Source organism: Callospermophilus lateralis, chromosome 11 (genome assembly GCF_048772815.1).
Source record: "Callospermophilus lateralis isolate mCalLat2 chromosome 11, mCalLat2.hap1, whole genome shotgun sequence".
Lineage (NCBI taxonomy): Eukaryota > Metazoa > Chordata > Mammalia > Rodentia > Sciuridae > Callospermophilus > Callospermophilus lateralis.
Window position 1 is genome coordinate 77819054 of NC_135315.1, and position 27328 is coordinate 77846381.

Here is a 27328-nt window from a genome sequence, read left to right on the forward strand (position 1 = left end):
AAGGAATGCAGAGGCCTAGGGAGGCCAGTGAAGCCTGGGAACAGAAGTGGAGCTTCCAACCATCAAGGGCTCATGTTGACAGAAGACAGCACTGGCCTGCACGCCTGCCTGTCTTCTTACACACTGGTGGCTACTTCTCTATGTGACCTGAGAACTGAGGAGTTTCCACTAGGCAGATATTCTTTGGGTAGGCCTGAGAGGCCCTGGCCCTCTAGAAACAGCTGTACCTTGGTATGTTTCTGAGATCTCAGGTGCATCAAGACCCTTGAGGCCTCCAAAACCTGAGAGATGCTATTGTGAATATTGACTTTCTTTCACACAAACAAAATCCTATTAAGAATCCTAACATAAAGAATGAAAAAAGATGGGGCTGGGGATGTGGCTCAAGCGGTAGCGCGCTCGCCTGGCATGCGTGCGGCCCGGGTTCGATTCTCAGCACCACATACAAACAAAGATGTTGTGTCCGCCGATAACTAAAAAATAAATATTTTTTAAAAAAAAGAATGAAAAAAGAGACCTGGAAATCAGAATCTTATATTCCAGTTCCCCAAACCCATATTGAAACAAAATTCTTGTGAAGCAGAATAAATTATGTAGGTGAAGAAACAAGGTTCCCAGAGGGTGCTGCCCAGGAGAAGGACTGGATAATGTGGAGCCTGACAGAGTCTTGTGTATTTGTTCTTCTTTACCTCTTGAGTTTAAAAAACAGTGATACACACCTTTTCTAACCTAAATACAGTTCCCAAATGGGAAACTTTGCTTTAGATTTTTACATTTTATGGAGAGGTATTTATCCCTCTGAATGCCTCTTCATAGACTGTAACTCATGATAGAAAACAGATCTGTGGCTTGGTTCAGACATCTTCTAGTGTACTGAATTCTAGCCTGTGAGCTGGATCCTGTGAACACTTAGAGTTGGCAGTGCTTGCTGGATGCTCTCTGACACCATATCAGGTTGCTTTCAACCTCTCAATATTTGCCTTCCAACGTGTCTCCTCCATGTGGTCTAACAGCAATCAGGTAGTGTGAGTGGCTAGGGGAAACCTGCTATGGTGCAGGAAAGAGTGATCCACAGTGAGCAATCTTGCAGTGTGAGGGTTGTGTGGACACCCTTCTGGAGTGCAAAGATGACAGTGTGAGGGGTGTTTCTAAACCTGCTGGGGTGAGGAGAAGGATGATGCACAGTGAGCAAGAAGACAGTGTGTCTAGACCTACTGGGTCTAGACACATCCCACACACTGCCTGCTTGTGAGAAAGCAGTCAGTGTGAGGGGCGTGTCTAGACCTGTTGGGGTGCAGGAAAGACAGCCACAGTCAGCAATCAGATAGTGTGAGAGTTGTGTCTAAACCTGCTGAGGTGCAGGGTAGACTGATACTCAGTACAAGAAGGCAGTTTGAAGGTTGTATGGACACCCTTCTGGAGTGCAAGGGTGTCAGGAAGTGTGAGGGGTGTGTCTAGAACTGCTGGGGTGCAGGGAAGGCTGATGCACAGTGAGCAATCAGGTAGTGTGAAGGTGTGTCTAGACCTGCTGGGGTGCAGGGAACATTGAACCACAGTGAGCAAGCAGGCAATATAAGGGGGGTGTCCAGACCTGATGGGGTGCAGGGAAGACAGCCACAGTGAGCAAACAGGGTGTGTGGGATTTGTCTAGACCTGCTGGGGTACAGGGAACACTGAGCCACAGTTAGCAAGCAGGCAATTGGAGGGATGTGTCTAGATCTGCTGGGGTTCTGGGAAGACAGCCACATTTACCAAGCAGGCAGTATGAGGGGTGTCTACTCCTGGTGAGGTGCAGGGAATACTGAGCCACAGTGAGCAAGCAGGCAATGTGAGGGGTGTTTCTAGACCTGCTAGGGTACAGGGAAGACAAGCACAGTGTGCAAGCAGACAGTGTGAGGGGTATGTCTAGACCTGATGGGATGCAGGGAAGACAGCCACAGTGAGCAAGCAGGCAATTTTAGGGATGTGTCTAGACCTTCTGGGGTTCAGGGAAGACAGCCACATTTACCAAGCAGGCAGTGTGAGGGGTGTCTACTCCTGGTGGGGTGCAGGGAATACTGAGCCACTGTGTGCAAGCAGGCAGTGTGACGGGTGTTTCTAGACCTGCTGGAGTACAGGGAAGACAAGCACAGTGTGCAGGCAGACAATGTGAGCGGTGTATCTAGACCTGCTGGGGTGCTGGGAAGACAGCCACAGTGAGCAAGCGGGCAGTATGAGGGGTGTGTCTAGACCTGATAGGTGCAGGGAAGAAAGCCACAGTGAGCAACCAGGCGTGTCTAGACCTGATGGGGTGCAGGAAGACTGACACTTAGTGAGCAAACTGGCAGTGTGAGGGGTTTCTAAACCTGTTGGGGTGCAGAGAAGACAGCCACAGTGAGCAAGCAGGCAGTGTGAGGGGTGTGTCTAGACATTCTGAGGTGCAGGAAAGACAGCCACAGTGACAAAGCAGGAAATGTGTGGGATATGTCTAGACCCGCTGGGGTGCAGGGAACACTGAGCCACAGTGAGAAAGCAGGCAATGTGAGGGGTGTGTCTAAACCTGCTGAGGTGCAGGGAGGACTGAGCCACAGTGACCAAGAAGGTAGTGTGAGGGATGTGTCTAAACATACTGTGGTGATGGGAAGACAGCCACAGTGAACAAGCAGGCAGTGTGAGGGTTGTGTCTAAACCTGCTGAGATGCAAGGAAGACTGACCCACAGTGACCAAGCAGGCACTGTGTGGGATGTGTCTAGACTTGCTGTGGTGCTGGGAACACTGAGCCACAGTTAGCAAGCAGGCAGTGTGAAGGATGTGTCTAGACCTGCTGTGGTGCAGGAAAAAAAGCCACAGTGAGCAAGCAGGCAGTATGAGGGGTGTGTCTAGACCTGCTGGGGTGCTGCAAGGAAGACTGACCCTTAATGAGCAAACAGGCAATGTTAGGAATGTGTCTAGACCTACTGGGGTTCAGGGAAGACAGTGACAGTGAGCAAGTATGCAGTGTGTAGGGTGTGTCTAGATCTGCTGGGGTGCATGGGACACTGAGCCACAGTGAGAAAGCAGGCAGTGTGAGGGGTGTGTCTAGGCCTGCTTGGTTGCAAGGAAGACAGACACAGTGAGCAAGCAGGCAGTTTGATGGGTGTGTCTAAACCTGCTGTGGTGCTGGGAACACTGAACCACCATGATCAAGCAGGCAGTGTGACTGGGGTGTCGAGACCTGTTGGGGTGCATGGAAGGCAGCCACATTGAACAAGCAGGCAGTGTGTGAGGTGTGTCTAAACCTGCTGAGGTGCACAGAAGACTGATCCTCATTGACCAAGTAGGCAGTGTGAGGGTTGTGTCTAAACCTGCTGGGGTGCAGGGAAGAAAGCCACAGTGATGAAGCAGGCAGTGTGAGGGGTCTTTATAGACCTGCTGGGGTGCAGAGAAGACTGTTAGTGAGCAAGCAGGCAGTGTGAGGGGTGGGTCTAGAACTCATGGTGTGCAGAGAAGACAAACACAGTGACCAAGCAGTCATTGTGAGGTTTGTGTCTAGACTTGCTGGAGTGCAGGGAACACTGAGCCACAGCTACCAAGCAAGCAGTGTGAAGGGGGTATCTAAACCTTCTGGTATTCAGGGAAGACAGCCACAGTGAGCAATCTGGCAGTGTGAGTGGTGTGTCTAGACCTGCTGGTTTGCAGGGAATACAGCCACAGTGAGCAAGTAGGCAGTATGAGATGAATGTGGACATCCTTTGGGGGTGCAGTGAAGACTGACACTCTGTCAGCAAACAGGAAGTGTGAGGGGCATAGAGACACCTGCTAGGATGCAGAGTAGGCTGACCCAGCTTAACAAAGGTTCATGGGATGGTGAGGCAAACACTGGCTGAGTGTTCAGCTAGTGGATGCACTGGAGTGCAATTCAGGAGAAACATCCCACATGTTTTGAATCATGGGTTTGCAGTTGTACCCTAGGTTGAGAGAAAGTCACAGATGAGCAATACATGTCCCAGGTAGACTTCAGAGCTGCCAGGCCTCAGCTAGCTTCCTCCAGTCCAATGGGGTGAATGGGGCTTTGACAACCCCTGATTCCTTTTTGGAGTCAGTTCTGACCTTCCTTTCTTCCTCTTTCAGGAGTGACAGCTTCTCTCAAAACTCAAGGACTTCATTCCAAATGAGTAGTGACATGGCCAGCCAGAAGCTTTCCCAGGGCAGTGGGCACTGTGTTAACTGGATCTGTGGTCATGTCCAAGACCTCTGTATCCAGTCCAAGCCTCAGAGGCATAGCCTGGACTTCAGATGTCTCAGTGGCAGTTTCTCCCAGTACCTGACCTCCAACAGCCAGACCACAGGCATTCTCACATGTCCTGAGAGACATAGGGAGGATTCATCCTGCTGCACAGCACTCAGAATCACACCACTCTCAGCCTTCAAGATCCTTAAGAAATTCATGATGGATAGACGCTACAGCACCATGGCAGCAGCTGCTTCAGGCAATAATGTCATGGCTACCCCATGCCAATCCCACAACACAAGCCAGGTAGAAACACCTCAGCAGAGCTGTCCTTCGCAGGACCCTGTGGTCAGGAAAAAGGATAGATCATTGTCTTTTGCTGCCACCATACCCAAACACAGAGACTTCCCTGCAGTGGACAGCAGCTTCCTTCCACAATGTCAGTGTCAACCCCAGCTAGGTCAGGGGAGTGGGAGGAAGGATAGGGTACTCACAGTTTGCTGGCCTTCAGCACCCAGGCCCCAGGCAGACTTTAATCCACCTGTGGTCACTGACATTTGGGATGTAGGCCTTCCATGCCACCCCAGCTGTTTCTAGGAGAAGTTCCTGCTCACTGAAGGAAACAGGCCCTCCTGGTTAACCACAGTGCAGTGTGTCACAGGCTTCATTGTGGCTCAAATCATAGCATTTCATTCACTTATAAATCAAACCAAAGACTCAAAAGGAAATCTACCTCAGCCCAGATTGCAGCCAAACCTAGAAGTACTCATACAACAACATGAGAAATTAAGGGTAATTTCTGAGACACTTACCTCTCTATGGTTAAGTCTGAATTTCTCTTTGAGGTTCTTCCTTCCACTGCCACTGGTTTTCCCTGTGTGCATTCCAGGTCTGTGTGCTCCTCATCTTCTTGATGCAGGAACAGTATCGGGTCCTCCCATTGGCACTCCGCTTGAGAACCTGCGAACGTGCACAGCCTTCTTTCTTCAAACCTGCTGCTTAGGAGAGTTGGGCAGGACAGAGTTTCATCTCCCCTTCATATGAGGCCTGAGATTAGGACACATATTCAGCATCCTCAGAGGCAGAGATGACTCATCTGGTTTGGAGCTCCGTGCTCATGCCCCTGGCCTGGAACTAAGGCAGAGGTTTTTGAAAACAAGCTCCTGCCCCCGCCTGCCCCAGAATTCACCTCCAGCAGGGAAGATAAAACACACATATATAAACCTGTGCCCATGTTTTTAGTATGGCTTGTGGGGGCTGCACAGGCCTCAAACTGATGTTGCCCACTGTGCTGGTCAAGCTGGTTAAGCAGGATTTTAGAGTAAAAGGGGGAAGTGAATGAGAGAAGGCAGAAATCAAGAGGTCTCTGTAGATTTCAACTGGGGCAATCCCTGTATTTAGGAGGGACTTCCAAACTCTCAGTGCTGTGGCAGGATGTGTCAGAGGTGAATCATGTGCTAGAGGATCAGAGCCTGTGTCCTCTGGAAGACTAATAAGACCCAGAGTGACTGAAGGGCATGGAGATGGTCCATGCAGAACCAGCTGGGGCCACGTTGGTCTGATTTCCTCTGTCACAGATACCTTCCCTGAGGCCCGCAAGCCTTCCTATGGGGCATGGAGAGAGCAAGAGCCTTTGCTGAGTCCAGGAGCCTTGGAGCTAGCATTCACCAGGTGAGTGGGTTTTGAATGTCTCTGCAGACTGTTTGGACAGGTGTAAGTCCACACCCCAAGAGCTGTCAGTACATCCCCACTGCTGGGAGCTCCCTCAAAGGATCCTGTCTGGGCTCATACCTCAAGTCAGGGCCCTGGTCAGTGCACAGTCCCTAGTCTGGAAGGACTGAGGCACTGGCATCTTGACTCATCTTATGGTCAGAACAGGAAATCCTGGGTGGTGCTACTCCCTTCAACAGCCTCATTCACAGAGTCTCAACTAGAATAGGAATGGTGCAGCAGAGAATGAGTCAGGTGGAAGGCTCAGATGTGCACCAAGGTGACAAAAAGCCAATTGGTGGACTGAGTACTGTAAAATGCCTGCTTGTATGGCCAGGGCTGAGAAGGCAGCTGAGCTGTTCACCTCCACTGCAGCTTGTGACCTGTGCTGAAAGCTTCTGGGCATGCACCATGGCCCTGAGCCCACCTTTCAGGGACAGGACTGCCCACATGATAATTTCCCTGATCAGTCTGGGAGGCTGGCAGGGCGTGGTGAGGCTGGAGGCACACATAGCCCATGCAGTCTGCAGCCAGGGCTGTCCATGCCCAATGGACCTCAGGGCTGGGTGGACCCAGCCACTAGGAGAATTTTACAGGAGACTTACCCCAGATACTGGATCCAGGAAAGCTGAAAGAGACTTAGACAATTCCCCTATTCCCATTCCCACTTGTCTTCCTGCCTGGTCTCCACATGCTCCACAACACAGTGGTGGCTATATTGACTTGAATACAGATTTTAACCTCCTCCTTGTTTCTTCTGGTCAGTAAAGGCTGTTTCTTCACTCTCTTCTCTTCAGCCAGCAGGAGTGGATGTGGGTCATCTGAATCATGCTGCATCTGAAGATGACTACCTGCCCAGGAGCACAGAACCCTTCACACTGCAGGCCATGTAGAGAACAGGTGGGAATTCCCATAATGTCCGTAATCCCAGGAACCCAGAGAGCCCTCATTTTGGCTCTTATAGCTGCTCATATGAAGCGCTTCCATCACACAAAGGTCTTGTAAGCTATAGTGAGATCCCACCACCCTATGTTGAGTATATCCTCAAGCTAGGCTGGCAAGGTAAGTCCAGTCTTTCCCTGTCCCATATCTGGAAAATACCCAGGCTCTGTTGCTTTATTAGGTACCATATGGATCCTGGACTTGGGGTTTGGACATTGGGTAAATCACTGAACCTCAGTCGTGTTTCTTATCTGTGAAATAGGGAACATGCCTGCCCCTAGATTTGTGGAAGGAGAACCCCAGTACAGGAACTGGGGCACTGCAGTCAGATATGGCCACTGCATGAGCTAGGAGGAAGGGATCCCATCCCCAGGTCTGCAGTTCCTTGTTCTGTAGGCCAAGGACTACTGACATGGGTCCAGGGAAGGAACAGGACCAAGAGCACCAGCAGAAAGAGCCAGGAGTCTGGCCAGCAGCCACTTAGTCCCAATGTGTGGAGCTCAAGCTGCAGGGCCTGTGGAGCCACCTTCCTCCAGAGTTGATTAGCCAGCCTGCCCAGGAGGGTGGGGAGTGGTATCAATGACCAACTCCACTTCGGATGCAGGCTCTTGAATAGTTTTATAAAATTATAAGCCTGGGAAGAAAAAAAAATTGTGGTTAAACCATGTGTCTCATTTTGGATCTGGACATGTGGGTACTATTGAAAGTAAGAAAAAACATATTTGGTGAGAGACAGTGAAGTGGTTTGGACCAAAAAAGATGGCAGTGGTCCTTGCAGAAGGAGTTATCTGGGCAACATCTCTGGCCATAGCTGTTGTCTGGCTGGCAGGGGTTTGTGTGAAGTAAGGCGGGGGTGAACCTGAGCTAGAGCCTGGCCCTGTTTGGCCTTCACACCACCTCATGGTGGGACAGGTCCAGCCTGTGGTTTCCACAATGCCCCTGGATTCTCAGCACTGCCAGAGCAGGACCTTAAAACCCCTGTCAATGTCCAATCCCACATGAGATCTAAGCTACAATTTGTACCGTGGGCCTGCAGCAAGGAGCACGGGAACTCAGCCCCTGGACCAAACTCTATGTTATGTCAATTTCCTCCCCTGCCAGGTCCCACTGATGAATGGCTCAAGCAACTGGAACTTGGATCAGGACAGACCTTGGGACCTCATCCCCTTCAGGCAGATCATAGGGTTCCCCTGCCTGGATCACCACCCCCAACTGTGTTTCTGCCCATCCCATTCTGGACCAACTTAGCGCATTCCACATCTGCTCATCATACACTACTTCTGGGATCTGGTCATGTTGGCCTCCAAAATCTAGGAAATACATGCTTCTTGAATGCTGTGCTACAGTGCTTGAGCAGCACTTGGCCTCTTAGAGACTTCTGTCTACAAAGAGACTTCCGTCAAGAGGTGCCTGAAATGGGCCAGGACCAAGAACTTACTGAAGCCTTTGCAGATGTGATTGGTGCCCTCTGGCACCCTAACTCCTGTGAAGCTGTGGATCCTACTGAATTCCAAGCTGTCTTCCAGAAATACATTCCCTTCTTCTCTGGAAACAACCAGCAGGATGCCCCTGGATGCCCAAGAGTTCCTGAGACTCCTCATGGAAAGACTACACCTTGAACTCAACAGACAAGGTTGCCGGGCTCCACCAATCTTGGCCAATGATCCAGCTCCTTCTCCACCTCTCAGAGGAGAGACTCTGCTCAAAGAACATGAGTTAAGTGATGATGATTGAGCCAACCTAATGTGGAAGCATTACCTGGAACGAGAGGATAGCAAGATTGTGGACCTCTTTGTGGGCCAGTTGAAAAGTTGTTTCATGTGCCAGGCCTGTGGGTATCGCTCCATGACCTTTGAGGGTTTTTTTGATCTGTCCCTGCCCATCCCCGAGGAAGGGTTTTCTGGGGAGAAGGTCTCTCTGTGGAATTGTTTCAACCTTTTCACCAAGGAAGAAGAGATAGAGTTGGAGAATGCCCCATTGTGTTACCGATGTTGCCAGAAAACACAAAGTACCAAAAAGTTGACAATACAAAGATTCCCCTCAATCCTCATTCTCCATCTGAACAGATTCTCCACTTCCCAAGGCACCATCACGAAAATTTCAGTAGATGTAGACTTCCCACTGCAGCAAATGAGCCTAGGGGACTTTACCAGTGACAAAATTGTGAGCCCTGTATATGAGCTTTATGCCCTTTGCAACCACTCAGGTAGTGTCCACTCTGGCCACTACACAGCCCTGTGCCAAAGCCAGACTGGTTGGCATGTCTATGATGACTCTTGTGTCTCCCCTATAAGTGAAAATTAAGTGGCATTCAATGAAGGCTATGTGCTGTTCTACCAACTAATGTAGGGGCCTTTCCAGTGCTTAGGACAGCCCCTGTAAGCCCTGCCATCTGTGAAACCCTTAAAACACCCTTAAGTCCAAGGGTCCCCATTGACCTGAGCTATCTCTTTTTCTGTATTTTTATTTGGGGAGCAAGGTGGAGTGGATGTAGTTCCCATTTTTAATTTTCTTTTTACTAAAAGTACCTTTCCATCTGGAGGCTCCCTTTTCACTCAGCCCTGTGTACAGAGCTTTCCAGACTTCTGCCCATGTACAGCCCCTATAAACTCTGAAACTTAACTTTTTGGGAATAAATTAAGAAAAAAACATATTTGGGAACCCAAAGAACAATGTGAGGCCGTGCCTCCGTTTCCCCATGTGAGGCTGGAGTGGCCATGAAGGCCCCCATGAACATATTGTGTGTCTGCCTTTGTGTGCTGTTGCTATTACTGGTCACTGATTTCCTGCTCATGTTCTAGCAAATCCAGCTGACCTGGATTTGTGTGACAGCATCCCCAGCCAGCCATTCTCCCATTCACCCAGGGCCATGAGAGCATCCATGTTTGGAGGGTTGGTGGGGAGTGACATGGTGGGGCTGTGGCTTACCTGAAGGTCAGGAAGGCTGGACATGAACCACAGCTGCTGTTGGCTGAAACACCTCCTGAGGCTGGGTAACCTGGTCTGTGAAAGGGACAGTTATGTCCCAGATCAGATCTTGATCTGGGATGGATGTTGTCCTTCCACAACAGCTACACTAAGATCTTCATTTCTTCTCAGGACCTGTGCCCCCCCACCACACACACACACACAGAGGATCACCAGTCTGCACCCAAGAGACAACAAGGGAATGCTCATCCTTGCTGTGAGCCCTGTAGGGCCCAGTCCCAGTGGTTCTGCTCACTGGCCTTAGCCCAGGCTCCCCATCCACTTTGGGGTAGAGTGTGGCTGCAAGTCCTTCCTGAGCACAGAGCACCATCATAAGCTGTGGAGATCTTTATTCTAGGATGCAAATGATTACTCAGAAAGGTATTTATCCTTTTCAGTGTTCTTAGAGAAAGGCTGGCTGGGGATTCTGTCACACAATTCCAGGTCAAAGAGAATGGGGTAATGCTAACATTAATGAGATTTATTTCTTACCCTGAGTGGAAGAACATTGTGCACTCTATTTAAGGTACAATAAATCATAACTTTTTTCCTCCATAATAGGTGAATCAGGGTACAATTACTAAACCTGTGTGAGTGCTGGACACTTTGATCTCTCATCATTCTGATTTTTTTCCCCAAATTATTTATACATATCTACTGATCAAATTCAAAATTGAGGGAGACCCCCAACATGGTTCTAGTATGTCTCTATGCATAAGTTCCCACACTTCTTAACTTATGTGCTGCAAATTCTAGTCATTTTCTTCCTCTGCAATCTAAGCCCCAGATCCTCAATCTGAGAGTCAGCCTGGTCCCTCAATGTTCATTGTACAAATTGATGGCCTGGGAACTTTGAATGAACTGAGTAGATCATAAGGCTTTCTTCTTTTCTGTACCATGTCTTAGGAATTAATTTTTTGTTTCCTGCTACCAATTGATTGAAAATTATTGTTTCCTCTATCTCTGCATACTCCCATTTTAAGTGACAAGATAAATCTAGTTTGTTACCCTATATTGGACATAATTTGAAGATAGGGTTAGTTTTTCACTGTCTCCATTGAAGATGGATTCAAGATTGTCAATTTTATAGACATCTTTTATAAGGGAACAACATAAAAGATTATCATATTTAACACATATGACTGATGACTGAGATTATGTACAAATTATTTGACATAGACATGCTTCCATCTCTCTCGGGTAAAATTTCATGTGTGATACAAGAACATAAATTCTTCAGAGTAACATAAACTATGTATTTTTCATTTTTGCATCCCACACATGATTTTCCAAAGCACATTGATCATATTCGGTGCCAAAGACTGTGTCAATTCCTCAAGTTTCTTTTCATACATGTCATGCATTATAAAATTCTTCCAAACACTTTGATTTAAAAAATCAATAACAATATATTCAAACATTTAAAATTAGCTGTCTTTTTTCATAGGTATTTTAAAATTAACAGTTTGAAATTTTAGCAAAAGTGAGGTGCTATGTAACTCAGTGAGATGCTGTCTGAAAAGAAAATATAAAATAGGACTGGGGATGTGGCTCAGTGATTGAGTGCCCTTGAGTTCAAACCCTTTGTATCCCCCCAAAATGTAAAATGCTGTTTTCATATAAGTGGACTCTCCTAGGTCCAAAGCTTCTAAAATATTCAGGAGAGAATTTGTTATCTAAATACTAAGTGATTTTCTATAATAAACCTTATTTACTTTTAAAATATTTATTGAATTTCCTAAATAAATATTGCTCAAAATTAATATAAAGTTAAAAAATGTACAATCAAACAAATGTTGATGATTTTAGTCTTATATTTTCCTTGGATCAATATTTTAAACAAGCAGTCCTTTCAACATTGTGTTGATGTATTTTCTCTCAATATTTTTATGTATATTATGGATGTATGATTTTTTTTTCTTTCAAAATTAGCCAGTTGTACAGTGGGATGATAGTATCAACTTCCTCATCATATGATTAGGAGTAAAAATTGAGAGAATTCCTGCCAGGCTACCAAAAAATGATAGTAATGGTGATGATGTTATCATTGTGGTCATTTTGATAACAATTGTGTATTATATTTGTGTGTGTGTGTGTGTGTGTGTGTGTGTGTATGTATGTGTGTGTTACTAGGGCCATGAATATGCTAGGTGAGTACTATATTACTGGGCTAAGTCCCCAGTCTTTTTTTTTTTTTTTTACGTATTTTGAGATGGCCTTGCTAAGTTGCCTAGACTGCCCTCAAACTTGTTATCTTCTTGCCTCAACCTCCTGCAGAGGTGGCATTATAGACATGCACCATCATGCCTGTTTGGTATTACAGCTTTTAAAAGTTTTCATTTACTATCATGAACACTAAGTCAGAGATCTATATGACCTTGAAAATATGATTTTGGGTTATTATGTCATATCCCATAGTATATACTATAATTGAATCTTTTATTTTTTTTCAAGTTAAAAGCAAAAAAAGAATGTTGGGTTTTTCCATCCTCCGATGATTTGTAAATCAGAATAAAACATTGACATTTTTAAGGAACACAATGACCCTTTACTGAACTACCTGCTCTTGTCTCCACACTGTCCTCCAGTTATAGAATACATGATTTCTATAATTTATTCTGAACTTTATTTGAAACTGCTAAGAACTATAAGTGCTTTAAGTGATTAGCCAGAAGCTGTGAAATGTTTTTAATTTTAAAAGAGCAAGGATCATCCCTTAATAGAAGTTATAATGAATAATGATTTAAACTATAAGAAAAATTTGCTTGTTGTCAGCCATCCTAGAATTCCCCTCCTCTCCCTAACTTTTTTAACTCTGAAAAAGTCATGTTAAAGAGAACTTTTAGTTTTTTAAATTGTTAGGATTTTATGTAAATATCAATAACTATTCTAAGCCTGAAAATTTTCATGACCAAACAAGAAATACATTAAAAGTAGAAAAGTCTGATTAAGGTTCACTACTGCATTAATTTAGAAAGTATGTGGAATTCAGGGAAAATGTTGGTATTAAATAATTAAAACTGAATATTGCTTTTCTTTCCTACAGAGGGACACAGTCTTGTGCCACCCTCTTCTCACAGCTGATTCCTTTGTTGGGTTTTCGAGGGCCCTGTGCATCTTTCCAGCTGGCAGGATTCTGCGAAGGGACCTCTCCATTGCAGGACTCAGGTCCTGCAGTACTCAGGTCCTCTAGTGCCCCTAGCCAGGTGAGTCTTTCAGGACGTTGCCACTGCTGGTATCCAGGTGGGAAACGAACGGGGTCAGGGGAGGCCACTCTCCAAATCCTCTACACTCCCCATGTGCTGCCACTCCTGGTCTAGCATGCCTGTCTGGAGCTGGAATGGAGGCCCAAGTGAGGGGATGGGGCCTCCTTCAGAGGGGGCAGGGGGCAGAAGGGGTGAGGTGAGCAGGAGTTGAAGGGCGGGGGCCTTGGAGGGGGCGGTGTCTCTGGGCAGGGCAGAAGCTTGTCTGTAGGAAGCAGTGCTTGCATTGAGGCCTGTGCTGGCAGACCCACCCACCAACAGACATGTGCAGAGAGACCTTAGGACCTGCTCAGGCTCTGGCTGAGTGGCAGGAGTCCCTGTGGAAGGGGCAGCAAGGAGGTTTCTGGAGCCAGACCCAGGGAGGTGGGGAGGCTAACAGCGGGCTGGAGGTGGACCCAGGCTTAGCCACTTCTCCTGGTTGGAGAGCTGTGCCGCAGTCTCTGGCTGGGCACAAATCAAGAGTCTCCACACAGCTTGTAGATTCAAACAGCAATTCTTTATTCCCGAACTCACACCGGCCGTCTACAAACACGTTCTGGGGGAATCCACGTTCTCTGCCCAAATCCACTTCTGCCCAAATCCACTACTCTGCCCAAATCTACCCACATGGGCTTCTGTCTCCCAAAATATACTGTCTGACCCTAAGCACTCAAGAAAAATGCTAGCTGGGAATATTTTGGCTCCAGCCTCACAAAGCTGCCTCTTACTGACATACTGTATTAAAAGGGTTTGCCAGTAGAATTGCTTGCACTTCCCATCTCTAGAAGATTGGCAAGACCAAGCAGACATTTGTAGTAGAGCAAAGAAGTCTTCTCTGAAACATCTATCTATGCAAGCTCTAAGGTCAAGGAGAAGATAGTTCAGGCCAATAAGAGGCCTTACAGTGTCAGGTGACAATTGTGGTTCTTTGTGTTTCTTCTTTGCAGAAACAAATCCTTCCTCAGCCTTTCACCCTTTTGGACATCAAAGAGCAATGGGAACAGTAAGTCTGGTTGGGCTAAAGGGTTTTAATAGGGATACCTCAGAGCAATCTTCATGGAATAAACTAGATTACTAGTCTGGTGTGAAACAGCTCCCTGGAGACTTTTGTTTCCTCCAGGAAGCCATGTCACATCACATGTGTGGATGACTGGTAGTGAGGGGGGACATTAAAGGCTTCAATCATTGAAGAACAAAAATGTGTCACAAGCTTGTTAAAGAAAAACTGAGAACTGTAAAACACTTTTCAAAAGCAGTGAGAATACTTAATACAAAATTTCATCTACACTGTGTTCTCATCACTGATATAACTCTCATCTTCTAGAAATGTCATGCCATCCAGTTGGTATAGGCATTTCTTCTTGTCCTACAGAACCACAGAGCTCAGCCAGAAGCTGAAGTCAGAGAAGGCTGCAGCCCTGCAAGCCGAGAAAATCTAAGGGTTTTACATCACCATTGGTTCAGAGAGCTTGGAGAGGAGGAAACGACTGTCAAAGCCAGTAAGAGCCCTGATTGTGGGTTGTTGCTAGGGGACTTAGGCCACCCAGTTTGGTCCCCATCCTTGGTGCTAGTGGGGATCCAGCTGGTTCTAAAAAGTGCCTGCATGAACCAGCACCTGTCAGAGACAGTTCACTGCTGCTGTTCCTTAATGGTACTGATCACTCATGGTTATGTTCAAGACCAAATGAGAACTATAAAAGCACTTTAATAAAGGATTGAAAATGCAGAATAAAAAAATATATTCTGCACCATTGGGAAGGCCAGTGGGATAGTGGATTTTTTGGATGGAAAACCCTCCTAGGTTCTCCACTAGTGGGAGTCCTGGAAAGACCAAACCTTTTAATGGGAGAGATTTAAAAGCCATAACAGATCTGATGAGCCTTTTAGCTGTGGCAAATAACAAGGGATACAGGGGTAAACCCCCCAAACCAGGTGGGTCCATGTAGCATATTGTCTGACCTTCAGAAGTACCCAGAAGCTGCATTTTTATAAATCTTGATTGGGTGGAAAGAAGACCACATTTTCAGAAGTGCTGTTGGAAACACTATAGAAGGCTTCTATCAGACCTGTTTTCTGTGTGGACCTGGGGGCTTTCTCAGGAGTACTGATCTCCACCCTCATTATGGAATGTGCACACTGGTTTTCCCTTCTCCTGTTTTCTCTTCTCCTGACTTAAAGTCTCCCTGAGCTTTCACAGCAGTAGCCATGACTCTCCAGAGCAATGGTTATGTCTCCTGGGCATCGTGTTACCATTTTTTTTTGCTTACATAAAATACAGTTTCCTAATTTTTTCACCTTCTTGAATTCTTTAATACAATTTTTGATTTCAAAAGAAAGGCAGGATTCATTATAAAGTGTACATTATATGATTCAGAAGTATATGAGGAAGCAGGATGAGAAGTTCAAGGCTAGCTTTTTAACATAGTGGGACCAATTTTTCAAAATTTTAAAAAGGCTGTAGCTCAGTTTTAGAGCACTTGTGTGGCAACCTTCATAACAGGGGAGGAGGAGTTTAATTGAATTTAGAAAGTTGGGAAATTGCTTTGAAAAGAAAAAGAAAAAAATTCACCCATACTATTTCCATCTATAATTAAGTAAATTATTATTTTACTTATTTTTCTCAGACTGCTTTGAAATATGTTTGAGATCACACTGAAAAAAATATCTATGTGTGTGTGTGTGTGTGTGTGTGTGTGTGTGTATCACTTTAACTTCTTAATTTATAAATGGTAAACAAGTACACTTTGAACTAGAAAAAGCATATACAAGGAACCTGGAAGATTTATTTTTCTCCTCTTCTGCTTCCTTTTGTTCATTGCATGTGTCTATGGGTGTGTGCCCTGTAAAACTTCCTCTCTTCTGTATAGGCTCAAATGAGTGTTCACTATTGAAAGCATGAGTACAAACTTATGCATTAAACAGAAATGGTCAAATTTCTTAATGACTGCCTAAGGAAATTTTTACTTTACTTTTTCATGCTGGGGATTGAACCCAGAGGTGCTGAGCCACTGAGTCACATCCTCAGCCAATTTTTATATTTTCTTTTGAGAAAGGGTGTCACAAAGTTGCTGAGGCTGGTGATGAACTTGCAATCTTCTGCCTCAGCCACTCGACCTGCTGGGATTACAGGAATGTGCCAATGTGCTTGACTTGGCTATGCAATTTTTTAAAGTTCTGATAATGGAATTTTAAATATACTTTTTGAAAGAGGCCACATTGAGGAAAATATATTGAAGTATGTGTGGGCAACATGACAGGATTTCAGGATTTTCTTCAAAACAATGCATAAAGGGGAAAACTAATTGAGACAGAGATGAAAGAAAATTGGCTACAAGGTGATAATGGACTGAGCTGGGTGGTTCAGTATTCCTCCCCTCTACTTATGAGTTTCTTTAAAATATTCCATCAGTATGGAAAGAAATAGACATGGAGACAAGTGCCAGGGGGAAAAGAAGATTATGTATTCTTCTCAGTAACATTCTTTTTAGCAAATTAGTAATCATTTTCTTTCTATCTGAGATGGAATCTATAAAATCAACAACTATTTTGTTGCATGTATCATGGCTCAGCGACTTCTCCATTGAAAGCCATTTGAATTCCAGGTATCTTTCCCTATAGACCCAGGGCTGACTGCCTGACTACCATGCCTTTTTCTTTTCTTGTGTCTGCTATGGAGAGTGGGGAGTTGAGGGAAGCTCAGATGGAAGCCCCAGGCCTAGAGAATGCTATTCAAATGTCTCAAGACTGAACTTTGCCACAGTCTGGCTGGGCAAATAACCAGGTGGTGACAAGCAACTTAGTTCAGGTAGTGGGAACCGCTTTATTGCTGGGCAGCAGAGGTATATATACCCATCTGATTACACACAGCTTGTCTCAATTAGCATTATTTAGATACAGTAGTCAGCCAATAAGGAATCTCCACCATCTTACTGGCTCAGTGGTGTTGGCTCACAAACCACTCCTCCTGGCAAACTGCCAGGGGCCATCTTGACTTGTTTGTGGCCCTAAACAGAACTTTATACCCAGCATCCACTGCCCCTACTTGCAAGTGACTTTCAGGGCTATGGTATGGTGTCCTTTGTGAAGGGAGCCCACGAGTGTTGTGCAATGTTTGTGATAGTTGGTAGCAGGGAAGTGAGCCAGTTTTTTCTTTCTGGGGCCATGATGTTTCATGTCACAGGGGAGCAGAGACCCTCAGGATATGGACATAGAGCTTCCATGTTCCTGACAGACATGGCTAATAGATTGCAGTTCTTTCCCATATTGGAAATCAGCCTCTTCTTCCAGCAGCCCCAGGCTGTCAGTAGCAAGAGTTGTTTGTTTTTTTCTTATTAAATTTTTATTTTTATTTTTATTTTTTTTACATTTGAATCAGATGGGATATAATTTCTCATTTTTCTGAGTATACAGATTGCAGAATTACATTGGTCATGCAGTCATATATATACACTCAGCAATAACAATGTCTATTCTGTCCTTCCTTACCCCCTACCCCTCTCCTTCCCTCCCATCACTTCTCTCTACCCAATATAATGTGACACACTTCTTTTGTATATTTCCTCACATCATCATACATGTGTTCTGTATAACGATGAGGGTCTCCTTCCATCTTCCATGCAATTCCCCTTCTGGCTCCCTTTCCCCTCCCACCTCTCTTTCCTATCTAGAGGTAATCTTCATCTCTTGTTTGTCCTCCCTACCCCACTTTGAGTCACCCCCCTTATATCAGAGAAGACATTTGGCATTTGTTTTTTAGGGATTGGCTAACTTTGCATAGCATCATCTGCTCTAATGCCATCCATTTCCCTGCAAATGCCATGATCTTGTTATTTTTTAGTGCTGAATAATATTCCATTGTGTATAAATGCCACATTTTTTATCCATTCATCCATTGAAAGGGCATCTAGGTTGGATCCACAGTCTAGCTATTGTGAATTGTGCTTCTAAAAACATTGATGTGGCTGTGTCTCTGTAGTATGCTCTTTTTAGGTCTTTTGGGAATGGAAGGGAAGAGGAATAGCTGGGTCAAATGGTGGTTCCATTCCCAGCTTTCCAAGGAATCTCCATACTGCTTTCCAAATTGGCTACATCAATTTGCAGTCCCATCAGCAATGTATGAGTGTACCTTTTTCCCTGCTTCCTTGCCAGCACTTTGCTGAGGGCCATGATAAAGTCAAGATGGCACCTGACACTTTGCCAGGAGGAGTTATTTGAGAAGTAAAGCCAGCGAGCCATTAAGATGATGGAGATTCCTTAATGACTGACTGCTGATGTTAATTAAGTTAAGCTGTATGTAATTATTAAGATGATGACGATTCCTTAATGACCAATTGCTGTATCTAGATGATGATAATTGAAACAAACTATGTATAATGAGTTAGGTATAAATACCTCTGCTGTCCTACAAAAAACGGCTCCCACGGTTTCAACCTTCACAAGTTGCTTGTCACTCACCCCCCTGGGTATTTGCCCAGCCAGACTGTGGCAGCACTTGTTGTTTGACTTCATAATGGCTGCCATTCTTACTGGAGTGAGATGGTATCTTAGAGTAGTTTTAATTTGTGTTTCTCTGATTGCTAAAGATAGTGAGCATTTTTTCATGTATTTGTTGATTGATTGTATATCCTCTTCTAAGAAATGTCTGTTCAGGTTCTTGGCCCATTTGTTGATTGGGCTGTTTTTTTTTTTTTTTTTTTTTTTGTTGCTGTTTAACTTTTTGAGTTCTTTGTATACCCTAGAGATTAGAGCTCTATCTAATGTGTGAGGGGTAAAAATCTGTTTCCAGGATGTAGGCTCCCTATTCACCTCATATAACATTTCTCTTGCTGAGAAAAAACTTCTCAGTTTGAATTCATCCCATTTGTTGATTCTTGGTTTTAATTCTTGTGCTATAGGTATCTTATTAAGGAACTTGTGGCTTAAACCCATGTGATGGAGATTAGGGCCAACTTTTTCTTCTATTCCTAAATCCTTGATCCATTTTGAGTTAACTTTTGTGCATAGTGAGAGATAGGGATTCGATTTCATTTTGAGCATATGGATTTCCAATTCTCCCAGCACCATTTCTTGAAGATGCTATCCTTTCTCCAGTGCATGCTTTTAGCAGCTTTAACTAGTTTAAATTTTTTGGGTTGGTCCCTGTGTTCTCTATTCTGTACCATTGGTCTACCAGCCTGTTTTGGTGCCAGTCCCCTCCTTTTTTTGTTACTATTGCTCTGTAGTATAGTTTAAGACCTGGTATAGCGATACCATCTATTTCACTCTTGCTGCTTAGAATTGCTTTAGCTATTCTGGGTCTCTTATTTTTCCAGATGAATTTCATAATTGCTTTTTCTATTTCTGTGAAGAATGCCATTGGAATATTGTTCGGAATCACATTGAATATGTAAAGTGCTTTTGGTAATATGAACATTTTAATAACATTAATTCTGCCTATCCATGAGCAAGGTATATATTTCCATCTTCTAAGGTCTATTTCTCTCTTTAAGGTTCTGTAGTTTTCATTGTATAGATCTTTCACCTCTTTTGTTAAGTTGATTCCCAAGTATCTAATTTTTTTGAGGATATTGTGAATGAGATAGTTTTCCTCATTTCCATTTCAGAGAATTTGTAACTGATATACAGGTATGCCTTTGATTTATGCGTGTTGATTTTATATCCTGGCATTTTGCTGAATTCATTTACTAGTTCTAGAAGTTTCTTGGTAGAACCTTTTCGGTCTGCTAGGTATAGGATCATATCATCAGCAAATAGTGCAATTTAAGTTCTTCTTTTCCTTTAGTTATACCTTTAATTTCTTTAGTCTGTCTAATTGCTCTGGTTAGTGCTTCCAGAACTATGTTGAATAGAAATGGTGAGAGACGGCATCCCTTTCTTGCTCCATATTTTAGAGGGAATGCCTTCAATTTTTCAATTTTTATGTCTTGTTGATGAATGGTTCCCTTTAGTAGTATGTAATATCCTTCTTTACCCCTTTTGATTAATTTTGGTTTGAAATCTATTTCATTTGATTTGAGTATGGACACCCCTGCTTGCTTCCGAGGTCCATGTGAGTGGTATGATTTTTCCCTACCTTTCACCTTCAGCTGTGTATGTCTTTTCCTATCAGTTGAGTCTCCTGTAGGCAGAATATTTTGGATCTTTTTTTTTTAAATCCAGACTACTACCCTGTGTCTTTTGATTGGTGAGTTTAAGCCATTATCATTTAGGATTACTATTGAGATATGGTTTGTACTTCCAGCCATATTTGTTTAACTTTGTTATTTAACTTGATTTGTTTTTCCTCTTTGATTAGTTTTTCCCTTTACTACCTCCCACTGTTGATTTTCATTGTTGTTTTTCAGTTCCTGTTCGTGTAACGTTTTGCCCAGGATGTTTTGCAGTGCTGGTTTTCTAGTTGTGAATTCTTTTAAATTTTGTTTATTGTGGAAGGTTTTTATTTCATCATCAAACTTGAAGCTTAATTTTGCTGGATACAAAATTGGTTGAACCCATTATCTTTCAGCGTTTGAAATACGTTGTTCAAGGATCTTCTAGCTTTCAGCGTCTGTGTTGAAAAATCAGCCATTAACCTAATTGGTTTACCCCCAAATGTAATCTGCCTCCTTTCTCTTGTGGCTTTTAAAATTCTCCCCTTGTTCTGTATTTTGGACATTTTCATTATAATATGTCTTGGTGTGGATCTCTTGTGGTTTTCTACATTCAGCATCCTGTACCCTTCTAGGATTTAGATTTCCATTTCATTCTTCATGTCTGAAAAGGTTTGTAAAATTATTTCATTGAACAGTTTGCTCATTCCTTTGGGCCTCTATACCTTCTTCTATCCCAATAACTCTTAAATTTGATCTTTTTAATATTATCCCAAATTTCTTGGATGTTCTGCTCATGGTGTCTTATCAACCTTTCTGAGTTGTCTAGACTCTTTTTGAGATGGTATATTTTGTCTTCATTGTCTGATGTTCTTACTTCTAGTTGATCTACTCTGCTGGTGATACACTCATTTAAGTTTTTAATTTTATTTATAATTTCCTTCATTTCTAGGATTTCTGCTTGAATTTTTTGTATAACCTCTATCTCCCTGTAGAGTTGATGTTTTTGCTTCTTGGATTTGTTTCTGTAATTCATTGTCAAAGTGATCTTTCATTGTCTGCATTTGCTGTCTAAGGTCTTTCATGAGACTCCAGATCATCTGAAGCATGTATATATTGAAAAATTTATCTGACATTTTTTAGCTACCATCTCCTCTATTGTTGACTTGTCCTGCATTGTTTGTGTTCCTTTTTTTCCTTTTTTTTCATGATATTCACATTTCCTTCCAGCTTTTTGTGATTGCTTGTTATTCTTTTCTCCTATAAATTTGTGTTGCTTTTGTATAGCTCCAAGATCTCTCCTTTGTGATGGGAGACAATGTCTAGAGATGTTGGTTTCAATTGCAATATAAGTAAATTCATTAGTTTCATCAAAGGCATACATATTCTTGTGGCATGTAGAGAACTGAAGGTTGGATGTAGGACTTTATGTTTAGGGGGAAAGATTTGAGGATATGGGGGTTAATATATGTTAGCTACTTTGGAGGAAAGCTCTAATGAAGGTTGTTATTAATAGGAGTATTTTGGGGTAGTTAAGTACTTAGGAAGACTATAAGAAGCTTAGAAACATTCACATATTTGCATTTAGTAAATTACACATAGTAGAAATAGTAATGCTTGGGAGGTTGGGAGGGGAACAGAAGGAGGAAGTAAAGTAGAAAGAAAAGAAGAAGAAAGAAAAAATGTACTCTTAGAATTCTGTTTTCTTCTCTTCTAGTAGGTGGCATTGAGCTTTCCACGTTGAGTCTCTTCCCTCAGGACATAGGAAGCAATTCATGAAGGGCGGCTCTCCTTCCCCTGCCAGGTGCCTCTCCAATCCTGGTCTCTTTGGGTTGCTCCTGGTCTCTATCCCTTTCACTTTTCCTGCTCACCAGGCCTCAATTACTGGGACTCTTCTCCACATCCCTGGGTTTACTCTGGCATGTGGCACCTGGGCTGCCCCATGCTCATAAAAGAAAAGGCCAAAGTGAGTGGGACCACTCTGCATTCCATGCCTGTGGGAATTGAAGTGCCCTATAGGAACAGACCCCTAGGTTTAGTCAACTGAGCACTCTCTGTGTTGGATAGTCACCAAGTCATCACAGCTGTGGAGAGAGGGAGTTGGAAAATGGCAACCTGTTCTGACTTATTCCCTCTGATAGCCACACTCACTGAAAGCTGTTGAGAACAGTTTGGGGTTACCACAATGGGGGAGGGCGAGTTGGAGTTCTGGTACCTTCTCAGTTTCACTGGGCTGATATCACCCACAGAAAGCTGGTGAGAAAGGTTTTGGTTATCACAGAAGGGGGGGGGAGTTGGAAATCAGGCACCTTTTCAGTTTCACTCAGCTCTGATTTTCACACCCATCGAGAACTGGCGAGAAAAGTTTTTGAGTTATCACAGCTGTGTGGAAGAGGGGGCTGGGGGTCACACACCTGTTGTGTCGATTATCTCACTGCCCTTTAGATCCACCAAAAGTTGATGAGGTAGATTTTTCCAAGATGGTGACCTCCTGTTTCCTCATGTCCATTGAGGAGGAGGGAACTGGGCTGTTTCTCCACTAAGTCCAAACATCAGTCCTGGGTCTGGTGCCCTGTGGAGACACAGGTCACAGTCTGGAGTGCTTTATCTCCATAGGATCTGAGACTCTGCATCTCTATGCTGCCAGATCTCTGTAGTGCTCAATTCCTCCCATCTGTGGTGAGCTGCTGTTCTGTTGGCAGGGTTCTGCACATGGAGGAACTCAGAATTTCTTGAGTTCTGGACTGTGTTTTTGACCTGCTGCTGTTTAAAATCCTGTCACAGGCTCCATGAAGCTTAAATTTGTAGGTTGGGGCTCCTAGGAGGGGGAGTGTCTGTTCACTAACTCAGGGTACCTCAGCAATGAGTTCTCTAATCCTCCATCCAAGAGTAGTTTCTTGAAATGAAACCTGCCTGCTGTTCTTAGAGGAGAAGACCCTTGTGGCTCATCCAGTGGTGTTTTTGTCTTGTAGCCCCTAAACTCACATCTACCAATGCCTGAGCAGTTGAGTCTGATTTGTCTTCAAGCATGAAAGAAAAGGCCAAGGTGAGTGGGACCAATTCACATTCCATGCCTGTGGGAATTGAAGTGCTCTATAGGAACAGTCCCCTAGGTCTAAAATATATATTGACTAAATAGATCAGGGGTTGCATTCTGAAGGCTGAGTCACCCTTGGGGCCTCAGTGCCCACTCAATCTGCATTAACAGGAAAGACCTGAGTCTGAGCACTGTGGGCTGGTTTCCTCACAGCAGGCCATACCTCTGAGCAGCATGGGTGGTCTTGCAGCCTCTTTCACACTTGGCGATTTCAGTTTTTCCTCCAAGGTTATGTGAACCAGGAGCTTCTCTGAGCCAATTCCCAGGCTTCAAAGTTCACTATAAAGGCACACAGACTCTTTGCTTCCCATATTCTGGGGAACAATGATGACCCAGATGGCAGACTGGAATCTCAGCATGAGGAAGCCATCGTTCTTCTTAAAACAGGTAAAGGAAAAGGCAGTGGGACTCTTATTGTCCTCCTGTAGCAATAGTGCCACCAATATGGTCCTGTCTATTACCATTGGTCTCTCCAAATGAGGAGTTTTGGTTTCCAGTGAGACAGAGCAACACTCCTCAAAGTGCAGTTAGGGCCTACTCCAATGTGTCAGCTCCCATAGTCTGGCAGTCCACCAGCCATGTGTATCAAGGAGGGGAAGCTGGTTGCAGCTAAAGGAGAACATCTGCCTAAAGGAAGCAGCACCCTGACTTGTGAAGTACACATTTTTCTCTCCAGGCAGCCCTTCTGACTTTTCTTCCCAACACACACAATCATGCTGTGGATTATAGACACTAAAGGTGACTCAGAGAAAGACTGAGCTGGCAATGGATCAGCCCAAAGCAACTCTGACACACTGTAAAGCATTGTCCATCCCCTATCCACCCTGGACTTCTAAGTATGTCTCAAGCAGGCCCTGCAGAGGTTGATGACTCCAGGACATGGCAAGGTACAGTACACAGAAAATAATCACATGGCCTTTGGAGAGAAGATTCAAGGGTCTTTGGGCACAGTCAGGCTCACTGCCCTCAGCCAGGTGTGACATGGATGCTTACCTATATCACTCCTAATGTGAGTACCTCCAGAGCCAGTCCACTGAGCTTTTTTGAAGAGTCCAGCATATAAGACCTTTATGCATGTTCAGCCCAGAATGGTGTAGATCTCTGACTAGGTCAGAGGCTGTGGTCTGAGGCAGTGGCAAGGCCCAGGCTTTGATCTTCAAGATACAGCTTCACTGACTGGGACAGCAGCAGATTATTTGCTCACTTTCCTTCATAGTGTTCTTTGTGTTAGATGTAGGTGTGACAAAGAGACAGTTTAGAAGGGGGTTTAGAAGGATTTCTATGCCTGTGTAGTCACCACACAATTATAAAATGCTAAGGAGACGTGTGGAAAATTGTAAACAAAGGAAGCACCAGAAGTCACTCTGGCAGGCAGTTAATCTGCTTAGTCAGTTACCATTTATGTATTCAGTGCCCCTCACCAAGAAGCCTAGAGCCTGGGACTGGAAAGGCCAAGGGGCTTCTATTTCGATGGATTGGTAATCAAGTGTCTACAAGCCCTTCATTTTTATTTTAAATCCACAGTTTGTTACCGAGGGACTTTGTTATTCATCCATTTACTCATTTTATAAGTAGGGAAACTGAGTTTTTGAGAGGAGCTAGGTCCTGGATGGAATTACCTACATTGGTGGTAGAGTCAGACTCACAGACCAGATCTTCTGACCCAGCTGTGGTCAGCCTGACAAAAGAATCCTTCTCCCTCCTGGTTTCCCTTTCATCTCATAGGTAGAGAAGGCCTCACTTAAACATTCTGGGTTCTGGGTTTCTCGTCTTTTCCCCACCTTTGTTTGAGTGGAGGATTAAGTAAGAAGACAAAAGAGCTCTAAGTTGAATGTAAGGTCCATGTGTGAGGAAGGCGTGAACTTTGGAGCATATTAGGGGCAGAGTGGCCCCTGGACCTTGCCCTCTTCTCTATAGCATTGTAAAAGCATGAGCATTTTCCCTTGCATCCTCTCAGCTCTCACTATATGATATTTGTCCTATCTCCCAATGATCTGTGACCCCAAGTCCTCTCTCAGCAGATGCCACCAAGGAAAGCAGCAAGAAAGGCTTGAAACAGAAGTTGTCAGAAGACCAGTCAAACCCCAAGATGAAGAAGCAGCAGCAGCCAGAGATCAGGGAAGGCTTAGAGGGAGCTATTTTATCAGAAAAGCCCTCCATGCCTTCCAAAGGGACATCAAAGGGAGGCAAAGCAAGTGACATCCAAAAGGAAAAGAAGGGGAAGGAATCTTATGACCCCCAAGGGGCCAAAAACAAGCTAGAAGGGGAGCTGGGGATGGTGAAGGTCAAGGTTGGAGATCCAAATGACCCAAGAAGCAAAAGCAAGAAGAAGAAATATGATAAAGGTAAGTACCCCATGTCCTTAGTCCCATGCTGAGTGTGTCCGGGCCCCTTAGCCAACTTTTGGTTTTCCACCCATGTAGAGGAAGATCCCTAGGAAGTGATTTGTTCAGGGTCTTGGGGGCAGCTAGTGGCAAAGCCAGGAAAGAATGCTAAGCACCTGGTTCAATGGGGAATGCCAGCTCCCCAAAGCCCAGAAATCTCTCTTTGCATCTGGTAGTCACATTCATTTCCAGCTTCAGGCTTCTAGAAGGTTCAGGCTCAGGCTGTATCCTGACCATTGCAGAGAATGGTATCCTCTACCCCTGTGGCCCATGTCAAATTTTGGAAGAGCCTATTTTTTTGGCCAGCTGTGGGGTGCTTATTGGACCAGAACACCTGAGATCTTTTCATCTCTCTAGACTTCATTTTCTCATTTATTGATACCTCTGCTGGAGACTGCACTCAGTGGGTCCTTGTAAGTCTTCATGCCAGCACAAGTACCTAGAGAATTGAGGCTCAGAGTAGCAGTCTTCTCATGGTCACAGGTTTTCACTGGCTCCAAATTGGCAACCCTTAGCACACTGTGGGCATTGGAGTTTAACCAGTTTGACACAGATTCATTGTGAATCTCTTCTTTCCTCTGTATTATTTGTGGGTATCTTCCATTGAATGGCATCTGTTAGCCTGGGAGAGTTCATCTTTCTGGGTGCCTATGACCAGACCCGCTGCCTGCTGACAGACATGGGGAAAGAGGGTTCCTGAGTGAATGCCACTCGTGAACTTCCATGAAGAAAGGGGGCCCCCATGAGAGCCCTGCTTTCTGGGCAGCAGCAGAACTTGTGCTGAAGCCCAAAGCTGCTATGAATGTTGTCATCAAGGTGCCACAAAGAAGAAAGTGTGTCATGGTGGGACTCTGAACATCCCTTCAGAACCCCATAATAAATGTGCCTGGCAGTGCCACAGCCAGCCTGGCAAAGCTTGCATATGATCTGTATGTGATCTATCATTTCCTACCACCCCGTGGTGGATGCTGTAGAGAGACTGTTATAATTTGAAAAGAATGACAAGGGGAAGGGGGAAGTGGGGTTGGGGTGCAAAAGCTGTGCATGTGGGCATTTCTCCCTGGGGTCAGTTCCTGTGGTGGAAGGTTAGAGCTCTGTTTAAAACGCACCTCCGGCAGGTGCAGACAGGCTTTCTTCCTGTTAACAAGGTGCTATATTCAATGACCCTCAGGTGGCATCTGCAAATACATGGTCCAATGACCCATGTGGTGTGTGAGAGGAAATGGGCATCTGCAGCTCCAATGGCTAAATAGGGGTATGCAGTCCTTCAGGAAGTCTGATCGATCCCTATTCCATTGCTCTGCCTCCAGGCTCATATAGGGCCTGGACCAGTGCTGGAAACAGCAATGCTTCCTCTTTCCTAGTGGAGTCATCCCTGGAAGGAGAGAAGATGAGATGGAAAAGTCACAATACTTTGGGATTTTATGGCTTTACTAATGAAGTGCACTTGTAGAAAAATTCAGAGAGAAATCAAAGGAATCTAACAGTGTCGTGTCTACCCTGGAGCCATAGTACATGATCCTGCCTTTCCCAAATTTCCCCCTACTGGGGAAAATATTAAAAAGCAGAATGGCTGAATTGATAAGGTAATCTATGGAAAAGAAGGAACGAGCCCAGCCATATGCTCAACACTTATAAATCAAACTTTATTAAAGACACTTCAATATTTTACATGATTTTCAATGTACATTGTACCAAAATTTCTATA

The 27328-nt window shown here is 44.5% G+C and overlaps 1 pseudogene; it reads left to right on the forward strand.

Moving 5' to 3' along the window:
- The first annotated feature begins 7775 nt into the window (after positions 1 to 7775).
- LOC143410619 (ubiquitin carboxyl-terminal hydrolase 21-like) lies at positions 7776 to 26063 on the forward strand (annotated as a pseudogene).
- Positions 26064 to 27328: the final 1265 nt, after the last annotated feature.